Genomic DNA, 15,925 nt, shown 5'->3' with positions numbered 1-15,925 from the left:
TTAGAATCTCATGCACAACATCTCTCATACAAGGGTTTCAAGAAAGAAAGGGTGAGGGTTTACCTATGCAAGCAATGAAAGCGGTTCTCGGTTGTGGTGGAGGGTTGGTTGAGGAAGAGGCGAGGAGTTGCAAGAAGTGGACTCCCTTGGGCCCCACTTTGATCTTTGGCCCTCCTTCACACTCTTTCTTCTCTCTTTACTCTCTTTGCTTCCTCCTTCCCCCTTTTTTTCTTTATCTCTCCTCTCTCCCTTTGTTTCACTTAGGGCAAATTCGTATGGAGAGAGGGGGTACCCAAATAGGGCCTTTATATAATGCCAGGTTTGGTGTAAATGGCCCTAAGGGATGGGTTTTTACCATACTAGCCCTAGGGGGTGTTTTTCTACCATTTTGGGGCTATTACGGGGCGTAGGAGTCGACACCCACCGTTGGATAATTGACCCTAGCGATGATCTACATGTAGACACGAACGGGCTGTCATTTGGATGCGTCGATTGACGGGTAGGATCAGAATTCAGTTCAACGGCCACCGACTATCGATCGGGGCTGCGGCTATACGGATATGAGCAGAGAAACATCCTCACTCCAAGTGTGAAGTTTGGTCGTAAACCGACGGTCCGAAATCCTCAACTTTGCATAAGAGTGGACGACTTAATTCACTTAAGTTTCAACTCCTTCCTTTAGGGTATTTGTACTTCTCATGCACTCATCCTTCGGCTTAAGTTGAGCAGTTCTGGACAGTACCCCGGTTCGACTCCCGCGATGGGCGTCAAGCCCAGTAATATGGACATTATTCTATAGTTTTGGAACTAGTGACCCAGCAACGAGCGGTCTAGAGTTTGTTTGGAGAATCGGGGCAGTTCTGGTGGCCCTCTGGCCATGAAACTTATGGGATAGGTGCTCCATGGCCCGATGAAGGGCCATGCAAATTTTGGGGACGATCGGATATGGGGTTTGGTCGAACGGGTCCGATTCGTGATCAACGGTCACCGTGCCATGATCGGGACCCAAATTTTATGGGCGGGCGTAGACAAATACATTAGACCTTTACCATAAATTTGGAAGAAATTCGATGGCTGACATGCTTGAAATCCTAGTTTTATTTACCAATGCCAGATTCCAATTTTGGCATTGGTGGGTTGCATTTGGCAAGTGCCGTTGGGACGGCCTAAATAGTTTATTTCTGGGTGTCCACTGGGTCCATGGTCCTCGATGGACCACAAGCCCAATGAGATCTATGTTTTTCTAAATTTTTAGATTTTTCTGACCTTCCTCGGCTGCAGACCTACACAAGCTGTCGCTGAGTACAAACCGATCATCTGACTTGATGGCCTGCACACGGTCTGATCGTGACCAGACTGGACCACTTGTGTATAAGCTAACGTTGAGTGCTAATTACGGTCAGTAAGTGATAATATAAGTTAATTAAAAAAAATTTCAAGGATTTTTGAAAATTCAAAACAGTGAAAATTTAGGATGTTACAATCTATCCCCCTTAAAAATAATTTCGTCCGCAAAATTGCCTAAGGGTAGTAGTAAAGATTTCATTATTTCATTTGTCTAGGTTTGTTGATTTCAAGTTTATATGTGTGATAGAGTATATACTATCTATACTAGGCTGGCTCATTTTAGTCTACCCCCCTTAAAACCTTTTTTTTTTTTTTACCCTGATAGTTTGCTAAAATTTATTTATTTTTAAAGATTTAGATTCATGACGACGGTTTTCCTCTATCTTAAGTAAAAATATTTGTTTTCAATGTTAGACCAATACAGAGAGACGGTTGTAGTGGGCTTGAACACGATACGTCGATCATCTACCTGACCAGGGTAGAAGACTCATCGTATCCCTTCTTCGTCCTGGTGGATCCTAGTCTTCTACTCAGTCAAAGCAGTAAGTCCATTGGTAGTCGTCCAGGATTGAGAATTGAGTCAAGCTGCGAATGCTTCGCAGGTGTATACTTCCGTAATTCCGTAGTCCGATCAATATAAATGTTTAGGGAATGACCATTATTGGAAAGTTTAAATCTCCTATTTATAAAGTGTTCTTTGGGTCTTGGTCCGAGAGAGTTCTCATTTTAATTCTTGTCTAACTTAGTGATTTAAATCTCCCACGGTGCTTATAGTCAAATGATTATCCTAAAAAGGTTTCTAATAGTATAAAATCTTATATGTATATCACCATTTCGATCTCATGTCTAGTGGGTTAGGAGCAAACTACACTTCAGCTTCCTAAACTTCGAGAGGGAAGGAAGAATCGAAAGTTCTAAGGTATTTCAGAGGTTTGAAGTGCTAATAACGCTAAGAAGGATGCAGAAAAGGAAAGACGAAGAATGTCGTCTTCTCAATGTGGTACGAACCTTAATTCTTTAACATAATAGGAAAACTTGACATATTTTTCCATAGTCCGCCTTTAATACGAACTTTCAGAGCCTTAAACTGTGAAACCCAATCCTACTCAAGGGTCTTAATTCGATTGCGTTGAAAACTACTTAAAATAGAAAAACATATATAAAAATTAGTCTAATCATAGGATGATTCCTAATATTATTAGAAATAACATTTTTATCTTTCACTGCATATTTGGTTTCTACTGCAGACCTATTTAAATTCAATCCATTATAACCTATTTTGCGTTTGCAACAAAACCCATTAATAAATTCAGCTTGTTGTTTAGTTTCTACTTCTAGAACTGTTTCCAACACCCATAGCCTATCCTGGAACTTGCTTATCAGCTCATATTTTAGCAGAGTCTTCACCAGTCAACCATCTGTCTTCATAACTGATCTGTTTCCTAGCCACTTCTACACCCAACATTGGTACCAAAATCTAGCATTGAATGTCCATGGCTACAAAGTATCTTTAATTGTGGACAACACAATATTCAGATAGGGATGTGTATATGGAATCACAGTTTATTTATTTTCATTTAGAGCAACCTCACCTATCTTGTGATGAAGCACATTAGATGAATGGATTGGGTGGCAGATAAAGACCATGGTAGGCCCCGTATATAATTAACAGTGGATGTTCCTCCTTAACTATTCCATGAGATGGCCCATTTGAGTTTCAGATGATTATATTCTAGTTCAATGGTTGCCTTTGGAAGAAAGAAAAGAAGAAGAAAGGATTAAAGTAATGGGTTTTTGATGATAGGCTTGGAGAAGAAGAAAAGAAGAAGAAGAAGGAGGAGATAGGTTTGAGGATGGGAGAGTGAGAGTGATGGAGTGGGAGTAGAGGGAAATAAGTTTAGGAGACAGGTTTGGGAAAGGATTTGAGAATGAGATTGAGAAATGTGGGTTGGATATGAATTTTAAATGGGGTTTGAAGTTTGGGTTTTAAGATGGGTGTTGGGAATGTATTTTGGATTAGGTTTGACAATGGGTTTGGAGAAGATGAAGAGGAATGGGTAGAGGCTGGATGCTCTTGGATGGGTCTCTTGAAAATGGGTTTGAGGTCAGTTTTCATGAATGAGTTTAGAAAAGAAAGTTGAGAATGGGATGAAAATAAATGTTGGGAGTAGGTTTTGGGAGAGGAAAGATGAAGAGAATGAAGGAGTGTTGAAGGTGAGGAGGTTTGGAGAGAGGGTGTAGAAAATGAGGGTCATTTGGAGAGAGCTAATGGAGTCAATCAAGACTCAACTCCTGCTACAGCTCCAACAGGACAACAAAGGCAACTTATCGGATGGAATACCTAGCCCAAGCTGTTGAAGGGTCAGATCACACCATCTAGGTCGATGTTTTGGATCCTAGAGGCAACTTAAATCCCATTGATTATGTGGACTAAATAGCATCCTTAGCAGCTTTCTTTATCTGGAAAGTTTTGGAGAATAGAAAGAAATTAAAGTCTATGGCCGCAAAACTCAAAGGGTGTGCTCGTTTGGTGGCAATAACACCAATTGACCTATGAAAAGAAGGCAATAGAAAAGATTAATAATTAGGCTAAAATGAAGTTGAAAATGGACAATAAATTGTTGCCTCTTAATTATTATCAAACCTTATATAAAAATTTTCAATTGCAACAATCTAATGATCAATGTATACTAAAGTATATAAAATCAATTTTTTACAAATCGTTGGGTTTTGTAAATGAGCTTATGGGAGTGAATGAGTGGATAATTTTGAATGGGTTCTGTTGAAGGGGTTTTGGGAGTTTGTTTTAGGAATGGGTTTTAAAAGTGAGATTGGAATGGGGGTTAGAAAATGAAGTTGAGGATGGTCTTGGAATGAGGAGGAATGGGTTGAATGTGGATGGTTGAGGTTGGGTTTTGTGAATGAGGGATTTAGGTGGAAATGGATATTGGGTGTTAGAGGGAATTTTTGGAAATGAGAGAGTGGAGATGGGTTAGGGAGATGGAAGTGAAAATGGGAGAAGAATGGTTTTTTTTTTCTTTTTTTTTTTTTCTTTTTAGGGAAGATGGACTTTAAAGATGTGGTTTGGGGGAAATGGGTTGAGTGTGGGCTTGAAGAAATGAACTAGAAGATGGGTTGAAGGTATGGGATTTGAGAAGGGTTTTGAGATGGGTTTTATGAGAAATGGAGTTGGAGAATGGGAGTTGAGATGTGAGTTTGAAGAAATGGCTAAGAAGGGTTTTGAGATGGGTTTTGGTAAATGAAATTTTGAAATGGGGAAGAAGAGAGTGAAAGGAGTGGGGTTTTGATAAATAAGTATTGAAAGAAATATGGGTGGTGAGAGAGGATGGGAAATATGCAAGAGATAAAGGTGGGTTTGATGTTGAATGGGTGGAACAAGAAGGAATGGGTTTTGTGAAAGAGAAGAAAATGGTTTGGAGGAATGGGTTTTAGGAATGGAGTTTGGAGATGAGGGAGGGGAGAGGGCTTTTTTTTTTCAAGTATTTGGGAGCAATGGAGAGGAAGGAAATGGAAGGAAATGAAGTGGTTTGAGTCCTATTTGCAAGGAGAGGGGACCCCACTCGCGTGCATATACTAAAGGGACTTATCTTATAACGTTTCTTATATATTTGATAATCAAATTATTTTTAAAATTTTTATAATGTTTCATCATTAAGTTTAAAATCATACCACAAAATTTCATCTCATTTGAAGTTGTAGATAAATTACTAAAATTATAGGAGCAACAGCCGTCCGAAATTAATAATTTTTAAACAGTTGGTAAAACATCCTAATTTTATCTATATTATAATTATTATTTTATTATTTTATTATTTTTATATAAAACTAGACTCATCAAGCTTAAATCTGGCTTTTGAATCACCTAAATCGGAGTTGTAACGAAGGAGATATGAATTTTTGAAATTGGCCTAAAATCCCAGAAAATTCTGGCGTGGGCACGCCAGTCAGGCGTGGCCACGCTGAGCCCCTGGAGGTTTGGGCTTGGCCACGCCGAGCCTCTGGACTCCCGGGCGTGGTCATGCCGAGCCTTGGGCGTGGGCAGTGGGCTGGGATTGGGCGTGAGCACGCCGGGGCCCTGCTTGGGTCCCTTTGTTTTTTGATTTTCTGGGCGCCAGTAAGGCCCCCCGGGTCATGCCATATATGATTTTGGGGTAGAATGAGCTGATCTACGCAATGAACCTATCTATTTCATAAAATTCCTCTCGGTTATAGGCCAAAAATCTGATTTTCCTACATTCCCACTAATTCTGGTAAATTTGTGTTTACCCCTAATTCTCTATCCTTGAATGGGTCAGAACTACTAAGTTCAGTCCGGTATTAGCTCATTTGGTCCAGGACGATGGTTCCGACCGTCAAATCTTTCGATTTTTGACTTGTTCCTACCAATGTACTGGGGAAGTTCTAGGATAGAATGATGTCAGGGGATTATTTAAGGAGATACGTTGGAAAGAGAGATTTTCACTTAGGCTTGTCTGGCTATGGGCATTTAGTTGTACTAAATGGGATTACAATGCTACTCCCACTCAGATTGGGAATGGCATGTCTGGAATGAGTGTGGGATGGGATTTTAAATTAATTTCATAGGCTTTGCAAAATGAGCCTTACATTGGAAGGTGTAATGTGGGATTTTCAAATCCCAAGATGATGAATTTCTAAGCATAATTGGGAAGGAAGACCCGGGATTTACCATTAATTGAATACATTCCAACGGGCATTATAGAACATGGGATGTACTCATCCCAGGGACAATACCTTACCTACATTTATCGTTACTATAAAATTCATTCTACCATAATCCCACCTATTTCAGTTGGCCCAACGGGCCCTAGGAACTTGGTGGACTAAACTAGCTAAATTTCCTAGTTAATCGAATCGAATTTTGCCGTCAAGTTCCCAATTTCTTGCCCGGGAATGGGCTGTGGCACTGTAAGAATCTCAGATCTCATTCTCTAGCATCACTATTCCCTCTCTCGCTACCCATTCCTAAGTCCTTGGAAGTTCTACCCTTCGTCTACAATTGTTGGTTCAAGGCCCTGGATAGTTCCTAGCGTTCTAAGTCCCTGTTGCGTTTTCTATTGCATATCCTCTCAAGTCAGCGGACGCGTTAGTGAGATCATGACCCATGGCCCAATGAATTCCAAACTATTGCTCTGATACCATCTTGTAACGCCCTGAAAATCGAGGGTCAGGCATACGCTCGACTCCCGAGTTCTCGGGGTCACTTATAACCGGTTTTCATTAATATGCGATTAATCTAGTCTAAATGCGCATTCTGGAATTTCCTGGAACATAAAGCACAACCACACAAGTCTACTGAAATGGAAGAAAATCAACTATACCAATATATATATATATATATATATATATATATGTCCAAAAGAATATAAACGGGCACACAAGGTGACGCCCAAAAAAATCACAAAAAGAATGGCATGTCCAAAAAGAATAAGTTGAGCCGCTGCTCGGCGATCCAACGACCCATCTACTAATCCGACGAGGTCCCGCTCATCAACTGGAAGTAAGGGAACTCGTCCTCCTCCTCGAGACTCGTATCATCAGGCTCCACGTAATCTATATCTCCTGCATCTACGAGCGGGTTTTGTTGGTGTTTTAAAACACCGTCCTAGAGTGGGAGTGAGTGATCAACTCAGTGGGTGCTATTAGTCTCAAGTTATCACAGGCATCAATTATAATATGATCTTAATGAAAAGCAGTCAATCACAAACACCTAACTAGTTTTATTAATGCGCATGCATGCAGGATGATATGATGCATGCCCTCGCCACAATGCTCCCTCGAGCGACTCTATCTAACAATCGCAAATGACAACACTCCCTTAGTGCGACCTCGATTGCCGAGTCGCCACCCTAACTAGTGCAATGCAATGCGATCGTGTTAGCCGAGTTATTAGTTAAGTCCATTCATCTAGAAGATTGGAGAATCTGGTACACCCCACGTATCAACACCCTAATCTGATTGCGAGGCCAAGACCCCCCAATGTGTGAGGCCGAGACCCCGCAGTCCGTGATCCCGTCGGGTTCCTCATCCCCGACTTCAAGCACATGAGGAGTGTCGAGAGAAAGGGATCATTCGCGGTCACTTTGGGGAGGCGCGGTACCCCAGCATAGGCCGACAGCTCGGACACAGTGTCTCATTCCACCATGCCCGGCTCACGAGACTATGTACCAATTTCAAGCGGGTTATTGATGGGTTACCATGGTTGTAGGGTATTCCAGGTTCCATACATGTGTGAGCAAACAGGGTTAACAATCAAGGTTGGTCATACAGTAGGCTAAACCGCACGAGTCAGGCGAGCGTAGGGCGAGTGACATCGGACACGGGGGACCCATGTAGTCAAACTACAGCCACCCGAACACACCCGCCCAAACCCACGAGTCCAACCATAGCGTAGTCCTACCGATGGGACTACAGTCTCTCCTCGAGTTCCTGACCAACCCAAGAGGGTGAGGGAACCCATAACATGTCAACTATCCAAGTTATCAACAAGCATAATAATATCATATTCCCAGAAATCTCAGCCATACAAAAATGGATATTCTCGCAAGCAAGTGAACATTATCAAGTTCAAAGTGCATGTGATAGTGTGGGTTTGTGAGGAAGTTAAACACTTCCTCCATCTTGAGAAATCATATGTACAAGGGAAATAAATCATACATCCTATGAAGCAATAACACATGGGAAAAATTAAACAAGGCATGAACATGTAATCATCCATACACCAAATCATGTGAGAGGCAAGAACAATCATCATAAGAGTCAAACCAATAATTCCATAATATTTCAACCTACAATTTCTAGGGTTTCTCTAGATTTTCTGAATATGACATCCAAGCAATCAAAATCATTAATCTCGTACTAAATTTGATGCTAGGCCACTTAAGAACAATAGTCAGCACCTATGAATCGTTGAAGTCTTGGAAAACAACTTAGAAACGCCGAACCAGGTGCCGATCGGCCGAAATCCTAAGACATTTCACTTGCATGTTAGAATCTCATGCAAAACATCTCTCACACAAGGGTTTCAGGAAAGAAAGGGTGAGGGTTTACCTATGCAAGCAACGAAAGCGGTTCTCGGTTGTGGTGGAGGGTTGGTTGAGGAAGAGGCGAGGAGTTGCAAGAAGCGGACTCCCTTGGGCCCCACTTTGATCTTTGGCCCTCCTTCACATTCTTTCTTCTCTCTTTACTCTCTTTGCTTCCTCCTTCCCCTTTTTTTTCTTTATCTCTCCTCTCTCCCTTTGTTCCACCTAGGGCAAATTCGTATAGAGAGAGGGCGTGCCCAAATAGGGCCTTTATATAATGCCAGGTTTGGTGTAAATGGCCCTAAGGGATGAGTTTTTACGATACTAGCCCTAGGGGGTATTTTTCTACCATTTTGGGGCTATTACAGGGCGTAGGAGTCGACACCCACTGTTGGATAATTGACCCTAGCGATGATCTACATGTAGACACGAACGGCCTGTCATTTGGATGCGTCGATCGACGAGTAGGATCAGAATTCAGTTCAACAGTCACCGACTATCGATCGGGGCCGCGGCTATACGGATATGATCAGAGAAATATCCTCACTCCACGTGTGAAGTTTGGTCATAAACTGATGGTCTGAAATCCTCAACTTTGTATAAGAGTGGACGACTTAATTCACTTAAGTTTCAACTCCTTCCTTTAGGGTATTTGCACTTCTCATGCACTCATCCTTCGGCTTAAGTTGAGCAGTTTTGGACAGTACCCCGGTTCGACTCCCGCGATGGGCGTCAAGCCCAGTAAGATGGACATTATTCTATAGTTTTGGAACTAGTGGCCCACCAACGAGCGGTCTAGAGTTTGTTTGGAGAATCGGGGCAGTTCTGGTGGCCCTCTGGCCATGAAACTTATAGGATAGGTGCTCCATGGCCCGATGAAGGGCCATGCAAAATTTGGAGACGATCGGATATGGGGTTTGGTCGCACGGGTCCGATTCGTGATCAACGGTCACCGTGCCATGATCAGGACCTAGATTTTGTGGGCGGGCGTAGACAAATACATTAGACCTTTACCATAAATTTGAAAGAAATTCGATGGCTGAAATGCCTGAAATCCTAGTTTTATTTACCAGTGCCAGATTCCAATTCTGGCATTGGTGGGTTGCATTTGGCAAGTGCCGTTGGGACGGCCTAAATAGTTTATTTCTGGGTGTCCACTGGGTCCATGGTCCTCGATGGACCACAAGCCCAGTGAGATCTATATTTTTCTAAATTTTTAGATTTTTCTGACCTTCGTCGGTTGCTGCACGACCTACACAAGCTGTCGCTGAGTACAAACCGATCATCTGACTTGATGGCCTGCACACGATCTGATCGTGACCAGACTGGACCACTCGTGTATAAGCTAACATTGAGTGCTAATTATGGTCAGTAAGTGATATTATAAGTTAATTAAAAAAAATTTCAAGGATTTTTGGAAATTCAAAACAGTGAAAATTTAGGATGTTACAGATCCACTTCCTAATCATGTGAGGTCTGATTTGGCCCAAGTAAAATATTATTTATCTATTCATTGGTATAGGTTAAAGGTTCCAAGTGGTGGCCTACTTATATCCCCAACGTGTGGTCCACTACAGAGGCCCAAACTTGGTACAAAACACAAATCATCAGACAATTTTCAGAAATGGGTCTGTCACAACTTAGAGCCCAATTTCAAAATACTTAAGAAATTATTCCTGACAAAAAGGTGGGACATCCCAGCTCACTTATATAAAGATTAAACATCCCTCAAAGTGGGACCCTTAACCAAAAAGTGTGAGGTCCACTACAAGGTGTTAAAGAGGCTTACATGCAATACAACAAGTACTTAGAAAATTTTAGCAAACAGAAAGTGCAAAGGAAATTAAATAGATCTAATGGCAAGTGGGGCCCACATGCTAGCATACCATAGATAAGAGATACAAAAATATACATGGGTTTCCAGATTGGATGAACTAATAAAATGCATAAATTACAAGTGATCCCACACCCAAGTGGATCAATAAGAGGATGAATGTTATGTACAACATATATCCAACATACACATCTAGTAGCACATGAAATATATAGAACCAATCTCTATGATCAGATTCTCTGTTGGAAAATCCGATCCAATGGATAGTTTAGTAATACATCATTTAGGTTGTGTATAGGTTTCCAACCATACAGAGCCATGGATCCATTTGGACCATACAAAACAATTTAAGATTTACCCTTACAGAAGTATCTATCAGTTCAAAATTTTCTAAATTTTATCATGAAAGAATCTGATTATAGGGATCGTACATATAATTATTTACTATCTTAAGTAAGTTAAGAACAAATATCAAATGCATTTGATCGTTGGAATCACAGATATCAATCACACAGGAATGGTCATAACGTGCCCCCAAATACATCTTTTGTATAAGACCAAGATCTCAGCCGTCTGAACTCCGATTGAGGCTTATTATATACCTTGGAAAGTTAGTTCGATTTTGTATACATCTAACGAAACGTATATTTTTAATACATTCATTAAAAGAGTTAAAAATGGGTCCGTTTTAGGCAAATCGGAATTCTGCATGTGCTACTAGATAACAGCCAAGTAAACTTGATGTTACGGATGATTGGACTGTTGGATAGCTACGAAATTTGGTCTAGATTTAGTTCATATTGTGGTTCATATTACTCCCAAGTTTCAACTCTTATCTTAGCATGGTCGATTTTATATGATTTTTAGAACTTGTTATCTAGATACAAAAGAAAGAAAGGATTTCATGTGAAGGGTGTGGATATGATGTTCATCATGGTGGACTATACTGACATGGGCCACTTTGCTAACCACCATAGCTATAAATACATGCACACAAGAACTTCACACCAGTAGGGCCCACACATATCAAGAAAATAAAGAGAGAAAGAAAGAGGAGGATAAAGAGGATGGGAGGAAGGGTGTAGACTCACCTCAATAGATGGACGGTTGGATGATAATGTGTGGTCCACTCCCTCTTGATCAATGGTGGGCATTACCTTGGTCCCACTCTCTCTCACACTCTCTAAAAATCTCAGAATTTTTCTAAGTATAGGAAAAGAATAAGTGTAAAAGAGCTCATAATCTTATATAGGGAATTGAGGAGTTCAGGTGGCAAGATGATGTGGCAAGTTTATGAGATCTTATTGGTGCTAAAAGTGAGGTGGAATGTGATGTATGGTATGGATAGTGGATGGATGAGGTGGATGGTGCTAAGCATGCATTGTCCAAAGTGGAAGAAATCTATACATGCATTGGCTAATGGATGGATAAGGGTTATGGGTTGTAAGTGATGCATGGTGGATGATGAAGTGAAGTGTTGTAATTGGTTGTTTGAGGTGATATGACATAAATCAAAACATGCATTGGATGCATATATAGGATAAGGTAGACATGAGCCATGATTGGTTTCTAAGTCATTGGGAGAAAACTAATATGAGTTTTGTGATAGAATCCAATTTTGGTGCTTGTCTTATATGTGCTAGCTTCTTATTTTGTCATGAAGCAATTGTCTTGCTAATTTTCATGTTCTAAAAGTGGACTTTAGGCCCACATGGGTTCAAATCCAATGGACCTAGTATAATAAAGGTTGCTTGTGTTACTGGATACATAATTTGGGCCTTACAGTCGATGAGTCATATCTCACTAACGGAGCGTCGGATTGATGCGCGGTTTTCACTATTGTGATCGCAACAACAACGCGGTCCACATGATAAAGGTCTCAAGATTATCCAGAATAAATCACTTGTGTGAGTTTTTATAACAGTCCAGTCCCAACAGTATAATATTGTCCGCTTTGCCTACGGGGCTCACGGTTTTGTTCTCGGAGTTGCCCCCAAAATGCATTATACTATTGAAGACTTCACCCATATATAACCATCACAACTTTAAACAATACTCTCGATGTGGGACAAGGTTCCGCCCCACTGTATGCACAATAGCCTGCCAACTAGTGCTGTACACGAGTCAAGCTAGCTCGAAAAGCTCGCTCGACTCGGCTCGACTCAACTCGGATTGACTCGGCTTGAAAGGCTGACTCAAGGCGAGTCAAGCTTGTTTACTAAATCTCGAGTTAAGTTCAAGCCAAGTTTGACCATGGTGTATTTCAACTCGACTCAAAGCTCGAGCTTGAGCTCGACTCGGCTCCAGTAATATATTTTAATAATATTATATGTATTAATATTAAATAATATATATATAAGTAAAAAAAAAAGAAGTGAAAACTTAAAAGTTTTTACTAAAAAACCTTACCCGACCCTACCTGTCCCCATTCCATCTTTTTCTTTCCCTTACCCTACTAAGGTAAACTCGACTCGACTCAAGATAAACTCGACTTGACTCGAACCACTAGCTCGACTCGAAAGCTTTGGCAAACAAGTCAAGCTTCAATGTTGAGCTTGAGCTCGAACTCAAGTATAGCATGGACGAGTCAAGCCGAGCTTGTCTCCCCTCGACTCGACTCGGCTCGATGTACAGCCATACTGTCAACCACTGGTAGCTCGCCCAGGCCCCTAGGCCCCGCCCACATCAGCATCTGCCCACGTGTGCCCGCCCACGTGTGCAATAGTGACGGAGCATCACATAGGGAATCTAGGCCACTTATTATTTTACTTTTAGACATTCATTTGTTAAGCATCAATTGGATCAGTTAAGATTGCTTTGTTACTGTAGTTTTTAAGATATACTGGATCCTAAAATTTGGACAGTCCAGGTAGTTGCACACGAGCACCACATATGAGGGTGACCCATTGATACTTTTAATATAATAGTGAACAACCACAATAGTTTGACCTTATTGATGGCATCCATTGGTGGCACACACTACACCAAAATCTCTGGATATGAACGGCTGGGATTTTGGTTTGAAAATGGTTCAAAGCCGTGTCTAATTTCAAACGGTTATAAACTGTGTTCAAATTTGTACCTGTTTGAACAGCCAATGTTGCTATTTCTAATATTTTTTTGGTGTGTCCCATTTGCGTATTGGATATTTCTAATTTTTAGGATTATGTTATATTGTTATATTTTAAAACAGATGGACGGATTAGATTTGTTTTAGAGACCTCGCTGGACCCCACACTGCCCTAGAGGCACAGTAGTTTTGATTTGCCGCGGATTACCAAATCGATTTCACCTTTTTTGGGGCCGAAACCCTCGTTCCCATTGTCACACGACCCCCCTCTCCCTCTCCCGATCCCGATCCTCTCACTCTCTTGATCTCCCTCTTCCTCTCCCGATCTATTTCCTTTCACGGCATAGATTCCCGGATTTTCTTTTACTATTCGGATTGTGAAATCCATTGAATCTCCTCTCCGGAAACAAACGCCTATTCTTTCATTCTCCTTTTCCTTGAAAATTTTAGAGTTTTACTACTTTTTCTCGAGCTGAAAACTACGCATTACTCTACAATTTCAGCATTCTGAGCTTTTCAATGTCGATTTGATCTGCATTCGATTTGATTACCTGAAAGAAGATATGATAGGCATAGATTTCAGCATCTAACATCGAGATACCAAAATACGAGTTGTTTTCAACAGATTCTGATGTTTTTCCCTTTGTACAGATCTTAGATTTTATTTTTTTTTTCTTCGTCGTTTGATACGAATATCGTCATTTAATTCAACGAAGGAACTGTTGGAAAGCTCTGCATCTTCTACAAATGTTACCAAGCAAGGAAATCATGAACCTGGTGGTCCCAATGTTGTGTTCGTTCAGCCACTTGTAGAAACTGGCAGGTCCTTGACATCAGAAGTTCAGAGCTGGCCTGGAATGGATACAGTAAACATGGTTGCTACTAATGATGCATATAAGATGGGCGGCCTGAAATCCTCAGACACTAGTCTTGTAGTGGGTTCATGTCAAGATGAATTGTCCATTGATGAAGGAAATCAGTCGAGTTCACAGGTAATTTAATATTTCCCTGGAATCACCCTCTTGAATTTATTTTGTTTGGTCATCATAAGTGATCTTGAACATTTTGCACCTAGGCAGGCAAATTTCATTCATAGCCATGGTCTCTGTGTCTACCTTTAGGGCCTGTTTGGATGCCTGTAACTTTTTCAAGTTGTAAGAAAGTTACATGTAACTTACAAGTGTAAGTAAGTGACAGGTAATTCTGTTTGGATGTAATTTGTAACTTAGTTACAGGTAATTTTGTTTGTGTTTGGATAACCTGTAACTTTCTTACAGGTAATAAGTTGGATATTCACACTAGATAGAGTTGAAATAGGGAATCGTTGAAAAATCAGATTGACACATAAAAAAGATGGGATAAAATTATTCCATTTTATTAAGCCCATGTAAATGAATAGTTTGGTCAATGCTTAGGCTAAACTAATCAACAGGTGGGCCATAAAAGTGGGCCCATGTTTTCAAAAAGCTAGTAATGTGGCCGACATAAAAGGCACATAAAGGTTAGAAATTGAGGTACTTGCACTAATGTACGGTATGCAGGACAGTAAGTGGAAGATCCAGACCGTTGATCTGATGGGCACACACTAGATAACCCAATATTTTCCAGATTGGAAAATCCTGACCTTTGGACCAGCTGCCCATGAATTGATGATTAACACAAAACAAAAGTCAGCAATGCTCATTTAATTGATGAAGGCCAAAGATCAAATGGTCAAGATCTTCCAATGAAACAGATCTTTGGACATTCTCCCATCAGATCAACTGTCTGATCAACACAAAATCAAGAGATCATATCATTCCTTACCCAAGAAATGGAAAGAAACAAGAACATCAATCTTAAATCATCAGAACCCACAAATGGAAATTGAAAAATGGATCCTCATTTTTAAAAAGAAAAAGAAAAGAAGAACATGAAAAAGAAATTCATTACAACAATATCAAGAAACCCAGATCTTCGGATCGACAGCAATACCAAAGAAACGAAAAAAAAAAAACAGAAGTCTAACATGTTATTGAAACAAAAGAAGATAACAAATCGACCCAAGAAATTGAATCCAAGATCTTTAAATGATGCTATCACTATAAAATGGATCAAAATACAAATTCAGAAGCCCTCAATGATAATTGCTTTGGCCTTCTACGGTTTTAAGTAAGCCATGAAGGCTATGTGACGTGTTATGTGGGCCCACTATGATGTATTTGTTTCATCCACACCATCTATCCATTATTCCAGATCATTTTAAGTCATCAGCTCAAAAATAAGGTACATCAAAATTTCGGGTGGACCACATCACTGGAAACAATGTTGATTGAACACCCACCATTAAAAACTTTTGGTGGGCCACCAATGTTTTCGATCAAACTGATATTTGTTTTGTTCCCTTCATCCAGGTCTTTATGACCTAATCAACAGCTTGGATGTGAAACAAACATTACAGTGGGCCCTAGTAGCTTTTTAATGGTGGACTTTCAATCATTATTGTTTTCGGTAGTGTGGTCCACCTGAGATTTAGATATCCCTTGTTTTTGGAATCAAGCCCTAAAATGATCCAAAAGAATGGATGGACGGCATGGATAAAACAATACAATATGGTGGGCCCCACAGATCATC

The sequence above is a fragment of the Magnolia sinica genome, chromosome 6, assembly GCF_029962835.1.
Source record: "Magnolia sinica isolate HGM2019 chromosome 6, MsV1, whole genome shotgun sequence".
Taxonomy (NCBI): Eukaryota; Viridiplantae; Streptophyta; class Magnoliopsida; order Magnoliales; family Magnoliaceae; genus Magnolia; species Magnolia sinica.
Note: the sequence above shows the minus strand (reverse complement) of the source record.